Genomic DNA, 12,771 nt, shown 5'->3' on the forward strand with positions numbered 1-12,771 from the left:
TGATTCTGGAAAAGCACAGCAGGTCAGACAGCATCCGAGGAGCAGGAAAATCGACGTTTCGAGCAGGAGCCCTTCATCAGGAATCATCCGCTGGGCAAGGATAACATAGCCAATTATTCAGAAATGCCTGTCTTCAGCTGGATGACATACAAACGTTCATTTTCCAAATGTGCAAGACTGTGCAAACCTTACCCACAGAACTACCTACAGGAAAGGTGTGAATGCATTCTAAATAAGTTTGTATCCATGGGTTTTATAGACTTAATACAGCGGGATTCTTTTATGATTTCCAGGTCCTTCCTAACAGTGAATGAAGCTCCATTCTAGGAGCTTACGAAGGAAAATCAAATCCTCTAAGTGTGTTAAAACAAGTTGTGGTATTTATAATCTGTGATTTTTTAAAAAATTAATTTTAAAAAGCAGTTTTCAACCAATACCAATTAAATTATACTCATTGGTCTGAATCTTCTGATTGGGTCAGAATCCCTATTTCAACCCAGGTAAGACTAAAAGTTGCCCATTTTCCTGTTGGAGAAGTTTTCTGGGTGAATGTCTAGATCAGGAGCCTTCCACCTTAAGCAGCTTGGTGCATGACTCCTTTAGTTAGAGTAAGAATCCATTAAGACAGCAGTGGGGAGGAATGGAGCTGAAATCACACACCCTTTGCAGCAGTAGCTGTTGTTTTCCATCATTTAAAAATCCAAAGCTACTATGTTAACTACTGAGAGAAGTTTATTGGGTAAGGTCAGTGATGGAATAGGTGGGAGGTAGGTTTACAGGTAATAGGGAAATAGCTCAGGGTGGGTTGGAAAGATTGGTGTCGGATAGGGAAGAGGGTTGGTGGGGGCTGCCAGGACCAGTTGGGAGAGTGGGTGGATGGGGGGATGGCGCATTGGGTCAGATCAGTGGATGTGGAGGGCATCATTGGTGGCTAGAAGGGTGAAAGTCTGTGGGATGATGGGGTGTAGGAGTTTGTGGATGATAGTAGGTGGGAGTCAGAGGAGTTGAGGGGAAAGGGTAGGGGGTATCATGATAGGAGTCAACTGGGATTTGGAAGATGGAGTTGAGAGGTGAGAGCTGGGATGGGGCAGTCAGAGGGTGATTTGGGGTGGGGGAGGTAGGTGTCAGGGATGCGTCATTAGGCTAGCAGTATGGGACTGGTCAGGGAGTGTAGGAATCAGGGGTTCAGGGTTGGTAATCAGGGCAGATGGGGATGGAGTCAGGATGTGAGAGTTCGGGGCTGGGGGCAGGTCCACAGGAGTTGATAATATGAATTAATTAATATTTTTCCATAGTTTTTTTTCATGGCCATGAGTCAATTTTGTAGATATCCATCAGAAACTTGGAAGGAAAGGATAGAATATCGTATTATGAAAAACTTAAGAATTATCTAAAACCAAGTTAGTCCATATGTGGGTTAGATTCTATGGTTTGATCACAAAGCAGGAAGAAAATTCTTATGTGGAAGTATTTCTCCAAAATAAACAATAAATATAAGTTAGAGTTTATAGTTAGCCTTCCAATTTTTCAATGAAGGCTCATTGCAGAATGTTATATGTCATAATAGACCTTATGTGGAGTGCACCAAAACCTGTATTTAGAAAGCACCTTTCATGTGGTAGCATACTTCTCCATGTTATTTCAGAGCCACGGTTAGATATGAGCAGGACATGGAGGAAACTAGGGAGGTGATCATAGCTGTTCTCGAAGAGATAAACTTTAAGGTAGGTTTTGTTGGTGGAGAGAGATGTAGGAAGACAATGAGATTTGCAAGGTGATGTTTGAGCATGAGACAAGATGCTGAAGTATCCGATACCAATGAATGATCAGAGGGAAAAATGAAGGACTACAGTTCAGAGTTAGATCTGTATAATCTTTGGGTTTGAATGAAAGTTCCACTGTTAGTGGAGATGAGATAGGGTTGGAGATGGCGAATATTTAAGAGGCAAAAATATTAATAATGGGCTAATGATGGGGTTTGAACCCTATGTTCAGCTCAACTCATTAGTTGGACATCATGTGGACATCAATACATAGCAAACTATTTTCACAATGTAGTAAGATACAGTTATTGCATCAGATCATCTTTACTGTTGATGTAATAGACTTACTCCACTATCATTCCATTTATAGTCAGTTGAAAGCTATGCAGAAGGAAATGAATGGCCAGCCATTGATCTGTAGCACTGTGACTAGTGTCCTACTCAAAATCAGGATCAAGCCAGGCAAAGTATTTCCATTTAGAAATCCTCCACAAGCCCTATAAATAATTAATAGCACCTTTTATTATTTTGATCAAACTTTTCTTTTCACAGGTTACTTTCCAATATTCATGCTCGACCATTTTACATGAAGTTTTACATTTACAGTTTAGTATTAAATTTTCTTTTTGATACATACTCAATGTTGAAATGAGTATTAATATATGAAAATATTGCATTTGAAAGAAACTTTCAGAAATAAATAGTAAATGTTAAGAAATTCTGCTACATACAGTTAATAAATCTTATAATAAAAATTGATTTCCACCATTTGAATTAAGGTAATGTGATTACTCAGTGGATAATAAATTATGGTACTGTACTAATTACCATTTGGATTGATTTTGTTCTAATTCTAGAACAGCACACACAAGATGTGACTGGATTGAGTTCTAAGAGCAGCAAGCATTATAGAAAAAGAGCATAACCTAGCTCTGTGAATCCAGCGTTACATCAATTTATGAATAAAATTGGATAAATGAAACACATTCTTTTTTGAATTATAATAAATGACTGTAAAACTGAATGTTAAAAATACATTTAACAGTCAGCATTATGGACCCACATTACAGGTTTATACTTCAGGGAACTGACTAAATATGTAAGTTCTTAACACTGCATATTCACATTCCTTGGAGTACTGTGGATATTTTTGGCTGGCTGCATTTCAATGCGTATACAGATAGGTATTTATAAAGATATTGTGGAGAATCAGGTCCCCAGTGGACAGGGCAGTAATTGCTGCTGTTTTTATAAAATGAAGAAAGAATGTGAATACATTCAGGGTTTTGCAGTAGACACCTGTTAAAACAAAATTTCTATGAAGATTTCCCCAAAATGCTTGTAGACCTTTGGAATTTTCTATAAAGAGGGAACGCTTCATGAAAACTGTCTGCCTCTGCAGTTTTTCTAGTTTGTTTAGGGCTGTCTATAGTACATCTTATAGGATACAGCTATGAATTAGTTCAAAAATACAAAAGAAATATATAGTCCTGTATTACAAATGAAGTCTCTACTGAGCCAAATTGGGGCTATCCATCATGTTACTAAGTTAGCTGTAATTTTCTTAATCACATTCTGAATGTTTTAAAGGTGTAACTAACTTAGGTTGGATATTGGAACGAATTCAAGAATGTAGTTATGTTTGCAACAAATGGCAGCTTTAGCTGGTTCCATTTTAATCTAGAAAATGTTTCTCTTTTGTTCAGGATGTCCTTGCAAAGTCAAAGAATCCGTTTAAAAACGAGTCACAAAAGAAAATGATCACTTTCATTTTACATACTAAAGGAACTTTGGATTAAAGTTCTTGTTGTGACTACACTTTTATACATACAATTCCGATTTCATCTTAGTTCAATCATTGTCACAGTAGTGGTCTTGTTCTCTTTTTGGGTGCTGTAATAGATTCTTTATACATTTTTTTTCTTGTGTTTTTCTTTAGTTAGAGTCTTTTTGACCTGCTACATTCTTTTCTAAATGGAAGGTGCTCCAGATTGTGAAATTCTTCACCACTGTTATTGTATAATCAACCAGAAGGAGGCACAATTTAAGCAGGATGAGTGGAACAGAAAGAGTCTTGACTCGACTGGATGGCTGATTTGCCTTAGCAATTCAGTTGGCTTTCTTTACAAGATCTAACCAAAAGAGACACTTTTGATTGATAGGCAACTCAGAAACATGACGAAGCAAGTACTTTAATGCCTGTGCAATTCAGCTGGCCTCAATACCACCATCATCCTTTTGTGTTTTTCTTCAAACTTAACAAATGATGAATTGTAATAAAAGCCATGAGTGGACTGTTCATGACACACACACAACACATGGCCCTCATTATCCATGACATACATAATGGTTAGCGGTTCTGGTTTCTGTTTATATTCAAAATTCTTTTAAACTCATTTAATGTTTTCTACACTGTAAAACATATTATTAAATATCTTAATGTATTTCATCACAATACTAATTACACATAGAAAAATTCTCCTGGCACTGGAAATTCATTATAAAGTGACATATTTGAATTTGCCTAAACATATCTACAAAATATGCCCAAACAATTATTTTACCCAGGTTTAATCAAAACTATGTAACATTGAATATGAAAATGTAAGTAACACTTCAAAGAATTTTATAATTAAGTATATTTAATAATTAATTGAAAATTAAACCAACAATTGACTGTATTTTGTATATTTGCATTATATTAGATAGATAGCAATTACCAATAGCCTATTTCAATTGCTTTTGGCATCTAAAGAGCTTTGTATATTTCTACAAAATATTAATGGGAATCAACACTAGTAAAGCAGATTTTGTATATTCATTTCTAATAGAGTAAAATAAATTCTAAACCAGAATGAATACACTGTAGTTCTGGCATTGGTGTCCAATTTAGGAATTTACACTCAGCCACATAGGTTTAATAATTATGATTATAAAATTTCATTGCAAATTGCATAGAACATGAATTTTGTTATGATCAGAACATTTAACGCATTATCCGGGGTTCCAGAATTTAAAAATATCCTTCTCTAACTTTGTCATATAGTAGCTAACTATCTTGATAGATTTTAGTCATTAGAAAATTGTAGTATTACTGCATAGTGAACAAAAGCCTGGTGGTAATTGATATATTCCTTCATTCTTTTCCTGTTTAAAGTTGATGGAAAGGATTTAGTGCAATGCTTATGTGGTGATGACAGATTTAGAAGTGGTTATGAACTACAACAGACATACTCTGGCCTGCACAGCAATGCACAACACATACTTATGTTGTTTTGTACAATCATCGCACAAGGAACTTTCTCATTCTGTGGTAATATCTGCTTCATTTCTAGAGTTTTGGATCAGTGTGATAAATCAGTTTTCATTTCATTTTTACAATTTTTTTGCAGGAATATACTTATTAAAACTGAGGTGAATTGTAGATTAGTGGGGTAGCAACCAGCTAAGCCAAAATATGGCAAAGATCATGTGGGAACAAAGAATGGCACAATAAAAACAGACTATTCATCCAACTGTGACGAGCAACATCGACAGATGTGAATGTGGGTATTATAGGTCTGTGAAAAAGAACCATGTGGGCCTTCACTAACTAACACAGAAGCTAACAGCCTGCAGACTTGACTATAGAAATATTACATTTATATCAAAGCTCTGCTGGTATCACTGGATCTTTTGATTTTGACCAGATATTTTAAATTACTGTCTACAGTTCTCTTGATTCTCATTAAACAATGGGAAAAGTGGTTTATTTCTTTAAAGATTAAATTTGTTACTGTGGCTGTTGTTTGGAATACTGAAAGGATGTTTATTTGATCAGGGTAAGTGAGTAAATACCAGTGGTGAATGTAAACTAGCCTTCACAGATGCACAATATTCTTGTTTATAATAACCTGCCATTCTAATTACAAGGGAGTTCATTAGACAGTGATAGACATGAAATGTAGCGTTCACTGAGGCACTTAGTTGAAGTATGGATGCTACAACCTAAATACACAAACATGTCTCAGTTTGCTACATAAAAAATGCCTTTTTGTATTTACAGGTATTTATAAATATAAATTTCAAACTCTTTTTGTACTACAGAAACAACTTCAGACAATAAAGCTGTCAAGAACAAATAAAACTTGAGCAGTTGTTGCAACATATCTAAGATTGTCAGAACCCTGTCTTTGTCTTAACTCATAACTAAATTAGCCAATAATGAACGAGGACTTGAGCGTGTGATAAGATTTTTGCCAGAATGGTAATCTTGTTTTAGATTAAGTTGAGCACAAGTGTTTCCGTTTCTCTGGATTTCACCTTTGAATCACTTTTCTTAAGGGGTTTAACATGATGTTGAAATTGTAATTAAAAACAATTGCACAATATCTAACTACAAACCAGTCAATTTTCGATTGCAGTTTCACTTTAGAATCACAGTTGTACAAGTAGCCAAATAGTTAGGAAGAGGCATAGAGAATACAATTAGAATTTCAGAATTGAAATTCTGAACAAGTAATACAGGATATTGTTTCCCAAAACTCAGTCAAAGTACAATATGGGATTAATTTATATCTTTCAATTCACCAAGTGGTCTTCACTTCACTATCCCTGATAGCAATTGCTCCCCCCCCTCCCCACCCCCTCCCCATGTTAGATTGCCATTCTCATTTACTGTCACATAAATTACTGGAACAGATTTCTTCTCCTTTCCTTCATTCTCTGGTCCAAAGTTATCTTGACATACAAAATATAAGAAAATCCAACAGTTCTGAGTCTGACTTGGCTGAAAAACAATATTGTTTTTCCATCCAAACTAAGAGATAATGAATTCAAGCTCTACCAGCAAGATTTGAGCCAAGATGTTAATATTTAGCAGGATATTCTGGCATTAGAACTATGAATATCTATGGGGATGATGATGATTCTATCACACCAATTTCTTGGTAGCAATTGTAAATGAGGTGACAAGCTTGCTGGGTCAATTGTATTGTTTCCAAAGCAGTATTACTTCTTCTATATCATTTGTAATTAATAGATATCTTTACTAAGATAAATAGATTTTCATTGGCGAAATGGGTGAGGACTTCTTTTTTGCGTAATACTTATTAAAAAATGTAAATGACAAAATAAATCTACGAAATAATAATGGTGAAATATGTCTTGTGATATTATAAAGAGTTATGAAAATAATATTCAGCACAAGGAGACGTGCACTTTAAACTAATTAAATGTTATGTAAATTAAAAAGTCTTGTCAATTCTTGTAATTAAATAAAAATGTAAAATCCTTATTCCCACAAGGATTTCCTGTGGTCTGTAGTTGCTTCCTTAATAATATTACATATGAATTACATATGACAACCTTGTATATCTGTACAATTAGATTATGGCCATGCACAGTAGACTGCAAAAATGCTAAATTTAAGTATACAATTTTCAGTAGGCATTGTATTTGGGCTACAGGGAAAAATAACCTAAAATGTATTTGGTCAATAGTTTTGGGAGGCTTATTAGTTTGGCAAAATATTATTTTCCAATCAGTAAATAATAGATGTAACAATCCAATGCCCAGAAATAACCAAAATGATGGCTATAAAATTGAAAACAATTGAAACCGCTGCATTAGCTGCTATTTGATACGGGGCTACGCAGAGGTGATTTTATGATAATGGTTTTGTTACAATGCGGGAGAAGTGTTAGGTGAAAAATGATTATTTTAAAAAGCAGTGACAAATATTTATGTTAAACATTATTTCCTTCTCACATTTTGCACAGTGCGCTGGCAGCTTTCCAGGAACACACGGCCCCATAACGGCAGCATTTCTGAGAGAGTGAAATGTTCTGTTGCTGAACGCATGCTGCTCTGGCTCCGTGAAGCAAAACAACTGCTGTTCGTCTTTACCACAATCAGCAATTTCAGCCTTTGCTCGATATGCCCTGCCAATAATTATAAAGATTGAGGCAACCAGTGTATATAATGATATTTAGGTTGTTAGCAATCAAAACAGCCTGGCTACAGAAATGAAGATGGTATCATTGTTAAAGATGGAAGCATTCATTTTCTAATAAATCACTCGTTTCACTGCAACTCAATTCCTTAAGCTCAGTCTGAGATCTGGAATACATGATGCATTTAATACAGGAGTGGGACTTTCATACGATTCAAACCGAAGTAAATTGCTTTTAACAGAAAACATTTGGGTAAATTACATGCTTGTTTTTCAGAGATCTTAATAAAGGTTTGTAAAAGGCCAAGGTTACAGATATTCTGCAAAGTGAGCAGGCTGAAAAGAGAGCCTCCATTTTCCCACGCTGGAGCGTTCCTTTTGAAAAATGAGATGACGATCAGAGAGCTCAGGATTTTAACACAACAATTGAACATTTCAATATTGACAGGGATGGAGCAAGACCCTAGTGAACACGCGTACAGTAAAAACAGAGTCATCCCGCAGCAGAATACTCCTATTTGGTTATGCTGCTACTCACATGAGATCTGGCTCGTGCAAAAACACATATTGGTGTAATATTCTCCAAGAGTTCAACGCACTGCTGAGGCAGCTTCATTCCGAGCATAGCTACTGCATTCATCTGTAGTGGAAGACTTTTACAATAATATTACAATTCTTCCATACTTCACTATGTACTGCTGGTAAAGCCACATGAGGAAGCAATAATAAAGTACAGGAGTTAATTGGAACAAAAGAAAGTCGTTTAAAAATGGCTAAATGATTTTAAGAAAATAATTATTATTTATAAAAACTGGGTTCAAATATTTACACTATAAAACTTGTGCGCTTTGTATGTATCGAGGTAAAATTCAAGATGAAATTTTAATATTTAATTTAAAGTTTCCAAAGAAACATCTGCTTGTAAGCAGACCCAGTCACTGATCTGGAAATGGCATTTAAGGAAATGATGCCATTGTACATTGTGCAATCCCATAACAGTGTTCAAGCAAACAATGTTAAGAAAAATGTCACCCTTACTGAAATTTCAATTTTAGTTTCAGATTTACCGAATTAACCTCAGACTTTATAGAACTAAGCCTTACAGCTAAATATTGATCTCTCTCAAGATTTGTGCCATAAAACTCTGTTTGTGGAAGTGTGTGTTGCGTTTTATTTACCAAGTAGATGAATTATTAATGGCCTCTGTGGTAGTCTTCAACCAGCAGATCAGGGAATAGCATTGTTGTAATCTGAGCCTTTACTTAGTCTTTGATGATCACAAAACATTTCAAGAGAGCTTCACACAAACATGTATTGCCAACGTCTAAATGCTACACTAGTAGAATGTTAGTGATGTGTATTGTATTTTCCAGTTGATGTTCAGCAGTTGGCCTTTCCTTCACAGTATTACATTATTCAATCTGCAAAATTATTATAAAGGAACAAGTTATCAAATGACAATTCTTCCCAAAATAATTTTTGAAAAAATAACCCCGTGCATAAAATGTTTCTTTGTTACATGCTCTGGTCATGTTTACAGTGTTTTGCACAGACGTAATTGTTTATCCCGTAATTCTGAGTTGAAAAGTCTGCTAAATTGACTATTATGGTATGCAGACTAACTGTTTGGTTAAGATTGCAGCTTCCAGTTTAGCTGTCTCCTTAAGATCGCTTCCCTCGAAGGTGAGATGATTTAGAGGCCCACAGAAACTTAATTTTTCTTGATCACCATGTGCAACCTGGAGCCTTAATGGCAACCATAATTAATTCTGCTGATGTTAATCATCAGGGCTGGGCCCCACAATTATCAGCCTAGTGCAGCTGGGGCATAGTGTAGACATGAAAAATTAGGAAAACAAATCAGTAATGGTGTGGCAGATTTAATCTGCATCATGAAACAAAGTTAAAAAGAGAAAGATCGAGAGAATTTCAGCTGAAGCTTTTGTGCCAATGAGTCTTGACAGAACTGAAAAATGTTGCTGATGCCCAAAGTGATTGGTAATTACTTGGCCATTGAATTTTTTATTGTCAATTTATCATGTTGCAAGAGGTTAAATTTAACATCTTCTTCCAATGCTATCTCACCAGGGAAAGGAAAGCTTCTGCACCACGTGGTACAGGAGTCAGTGAAAGGTTAATCAGGTAGTCCTCTAGTTTGTGTGGTCTTTGAAATCATTACCTATTCTGTACAGTACGCCTTGAATGCTGTCTGTAATGGAACAGATATGAAGGTAATGTGATTCTCAGCACCTTCACTGAAGAATGCTTAGTTTATCTTTATGCATGTTTCAATGCTGCTTTAATCGCCTCATTTGAGCCTATATAGGATGATTTCAATATTATCAAAGCCTTATTATATTAATCTCCTCCATGGAAATCTCTTAAATATTTAAATTGAAGTGTTGATATGTTAACCCTTCAAGAGGTGGAGATACATTACCATCCAAAAATATGAAAAAAAGTAAATATTAAAATATGTTTTTCATTAATCTAGCAACTGCTGTGAAATTGAAAAGAATAATTATCTTTCTCCATGTACTTCTTCAGTTCCTTTTTACAATGACCCACACTGGAATTGTGCAAAGAAACTGCTTATTGTAGTTTTGATCAATATATAGCAAATTACATATTTTACAGATTTGAATTTGCTAAAAGTCTAAAGTGTTCAAATCTGCAATATATCTAGGATGGAGGCAAAAGTGAGGACTGCAGATGCTGGAAATCAGATTCTAGATTAGAGTGGTGCTGGAAAAGCACAGCCAGTCAGGCCACATCCGAGGAGCAGGACAATTGACGGAAGGGCTTTTGCCTGAAACATCGATTTTCCTGCTCCTTGGATGCTGCCTGACTGGCTGTGCTTTTCCAGCACCACTCTAATCTATATCTAGGATGGAGTCAAGAATTGTTCAATGTGTTCTTTTATGTCTGAAATGTTTCTCACTTAGTTATACGAACTGGCATGATCCATTGCTGTTCCATTTCTTTCAACATAAAATTTCAGTCCATTTGGTTCTCTGGTAGGCAAGTCTTCCATGTGAAATGGTACTGATGTTCACAGAGAAAGAAAATGTGAGCTTGGTATCTGGGCTTTTACCTGTGGATGCTGGTAGTTGAAATCTGTGAATCTTCAATACACAGAGTGAACATTGGTGAGACTACATAAATGTATAGATATTAGGTTGTGACATAATGGGAAGGATTTTCCCTCAGCAGGCAGAGATTGGGACTGTTTCTAGTTCCTTGCCTGGGATGGGGTGGAGAGCAGTCACTCATTGTGATTTACAAATGGGTAGATCCTTAAGTGGCAAGGAGACCAGCTCACCATCTAATTCAGGACATCAGGCAGGCTCTTCAATCAGAGGCCCTTGCGTGAGAGAACTAGGAAACTGCAGGAGATGTGTGTGTGCAAGACAGAGGTGCTCTATCTTCAACTTTTTAAAATCATAAATTGAAAATCAGATTATGGAACAGGCCACTACATGTCATGTTTGTAGGGTAATCCCATCACAAGGTGGTGAGTTGTGGCTGCTCCTTGAGCCTGGAGCACTGGCCCTCTGGCCTGTTAGTGGGCACTATTGATCTTCAGCCACCTAAGCTGTCCCCTCTAAAAACAGGCAACTGACAACTCACAAAATCCCAGTTGGCCTCCTTTAATTGGCCTCATAGGGCTCCTTTAATTGGCCTCACGAGCCATACCTAACCCCCATTCTCTCCTATCCTGCCAATGCAAAATGGCCTGGAGCTCTGGATGCAGTTTTGGATCTGACATTCAATCTTTAGGGCTATTTTCCAGCTGCTGCCTGCCTCTGTTTCCAGTCCCGGGCGGGTTCAAATATCCAGCAGTTTCAGTGATGATGCTTTCATGGTTGAACAGCTTTGGGCATTTTATTTAGGTTTACAGAAGGTAACATGGATGAACTATTGAAACAACTGTGCTGGATGCGTGAAAGAAAGGGAGAAAATGAAATATCACAGAAAATTAGAAAACAAAACACTAAGCCAATCAGTTTCACTCCGCATACCAATATGTTCCATAAAACCTTAATAAATAGATAACCATTTCCATAGTCTCTGAATGTATCATGTGTTATCTAGAGATGATTGTGATGTTAAGATTTATACATGCATGCCCGAATAAAATATTTATTCATGCAATCATATTCTCTCTTTCTCTCAAGTAAAATGTGGAAACTATCTCATACAACTCAGTCTGACCTTCGAGATAATCATGCATTTGAATTAAAATTAAATGCCTAAAGCAGTGGAAGCAGCATTACTGTTCAACTTACACATGTGTGAAGAACATTTCAGAAAAAAAAGATGTGAAAATTTTGGTTTATTTTACATTTTACATACATTGTGTAAAATAATTTGAAGGATTTTTACTGTTTGTTAATGAAAAATAAGATGTTGACTCCTACAAGATTCCAAAATGGTCTTATACTTGAACAAGGCTGTGATGAGTGAGCACGAAAAATCAATCTATACATTAATTGCCACAATTTATTATACAAATGAACATGTGATTCAGTCTTTATTGGATATAAATTTAAAACGTACAAGGGAACCTGGATTTTAAATCAATCACAAGAAAGGGTCTTGACTTGTTAGGAGGAGACAAAGACTGGTGATCCTAACCACATTAATCTGCAGATCAAAGTGTATGTAATTCTGTTACATGTGGGAATTCCTCTGGGGAAATCCTGACAGGGATCAATCCCAGCTTCCAGGCAGTGACTTATAGCTCTTGAATACAAAGATGGTCAGATGGCATAACTGTCAACTAACAATGATGGAACTCATTTGAGTGCAGTCACTAATGAAGGCTGCCCCATACCCTCATATACATTTTCCTGGCTGTATAGTTTCCTGAGGTTAAATAAAGCTATAGAGTAGAGAAATGCAATAATATTTTGTAAGTTTGACCTTTCTGACAGTGAGTTAAATATTGACTTTGTATTTATACTTTGGAATCCCTTACATTTGGGTAAATAACTGCTCCTGAGAACAAACTGTAGCTTATAGAGTCACTAGATTAAAATCATAGAGAATTTGAAGAGAGTTAAATCTTTTCTT

The 12,771-nt window shown here is 36.0% G+C and overlaps 1 long non-coding RNA gene across 1 annotated transcript; it reads right to left on the reverse strand.

The window, feature by feature from the left end:
- Positions 1 to 6,398: 6,398 nt before the first annotated feature.
- Positions 6,399 to 8,317, reverse strand: LOC122552010. Its single transcript, XR_006312257.1, has 3 exons — positions 8,234 to 8,317; positions 7,512 to 7,684; positions 6,399 to 6,531 (listed from the first exon to the last, which is right to left on the reverse strand). It is a non-coding gene; the product is annotated as an uncharacterized LOC122552010 (long non-coding RNA).
- Between the last annotated feature and the right edge of the window lie 4,454 nt (positions 8,318 to 12,771).

Source organism: Chiloscyllium plagiosum, chromosome 7 (genome assembly GCF_004010195.1).
Source record: "Chiloscyllium plagiosum isolate BGI_BamShark_2017 chromosome 7, ASM401019v2, whole genome shotgun sequence".
Classification (NCBI taxonomy): domain Eukaryota; kingdom Metazoa; phylum Chordata; class Chondrichthyes; order Orectolobiformes; family Hemiscylliidae; genus Chiloscyllium; species Chiloscyllium plagiosum.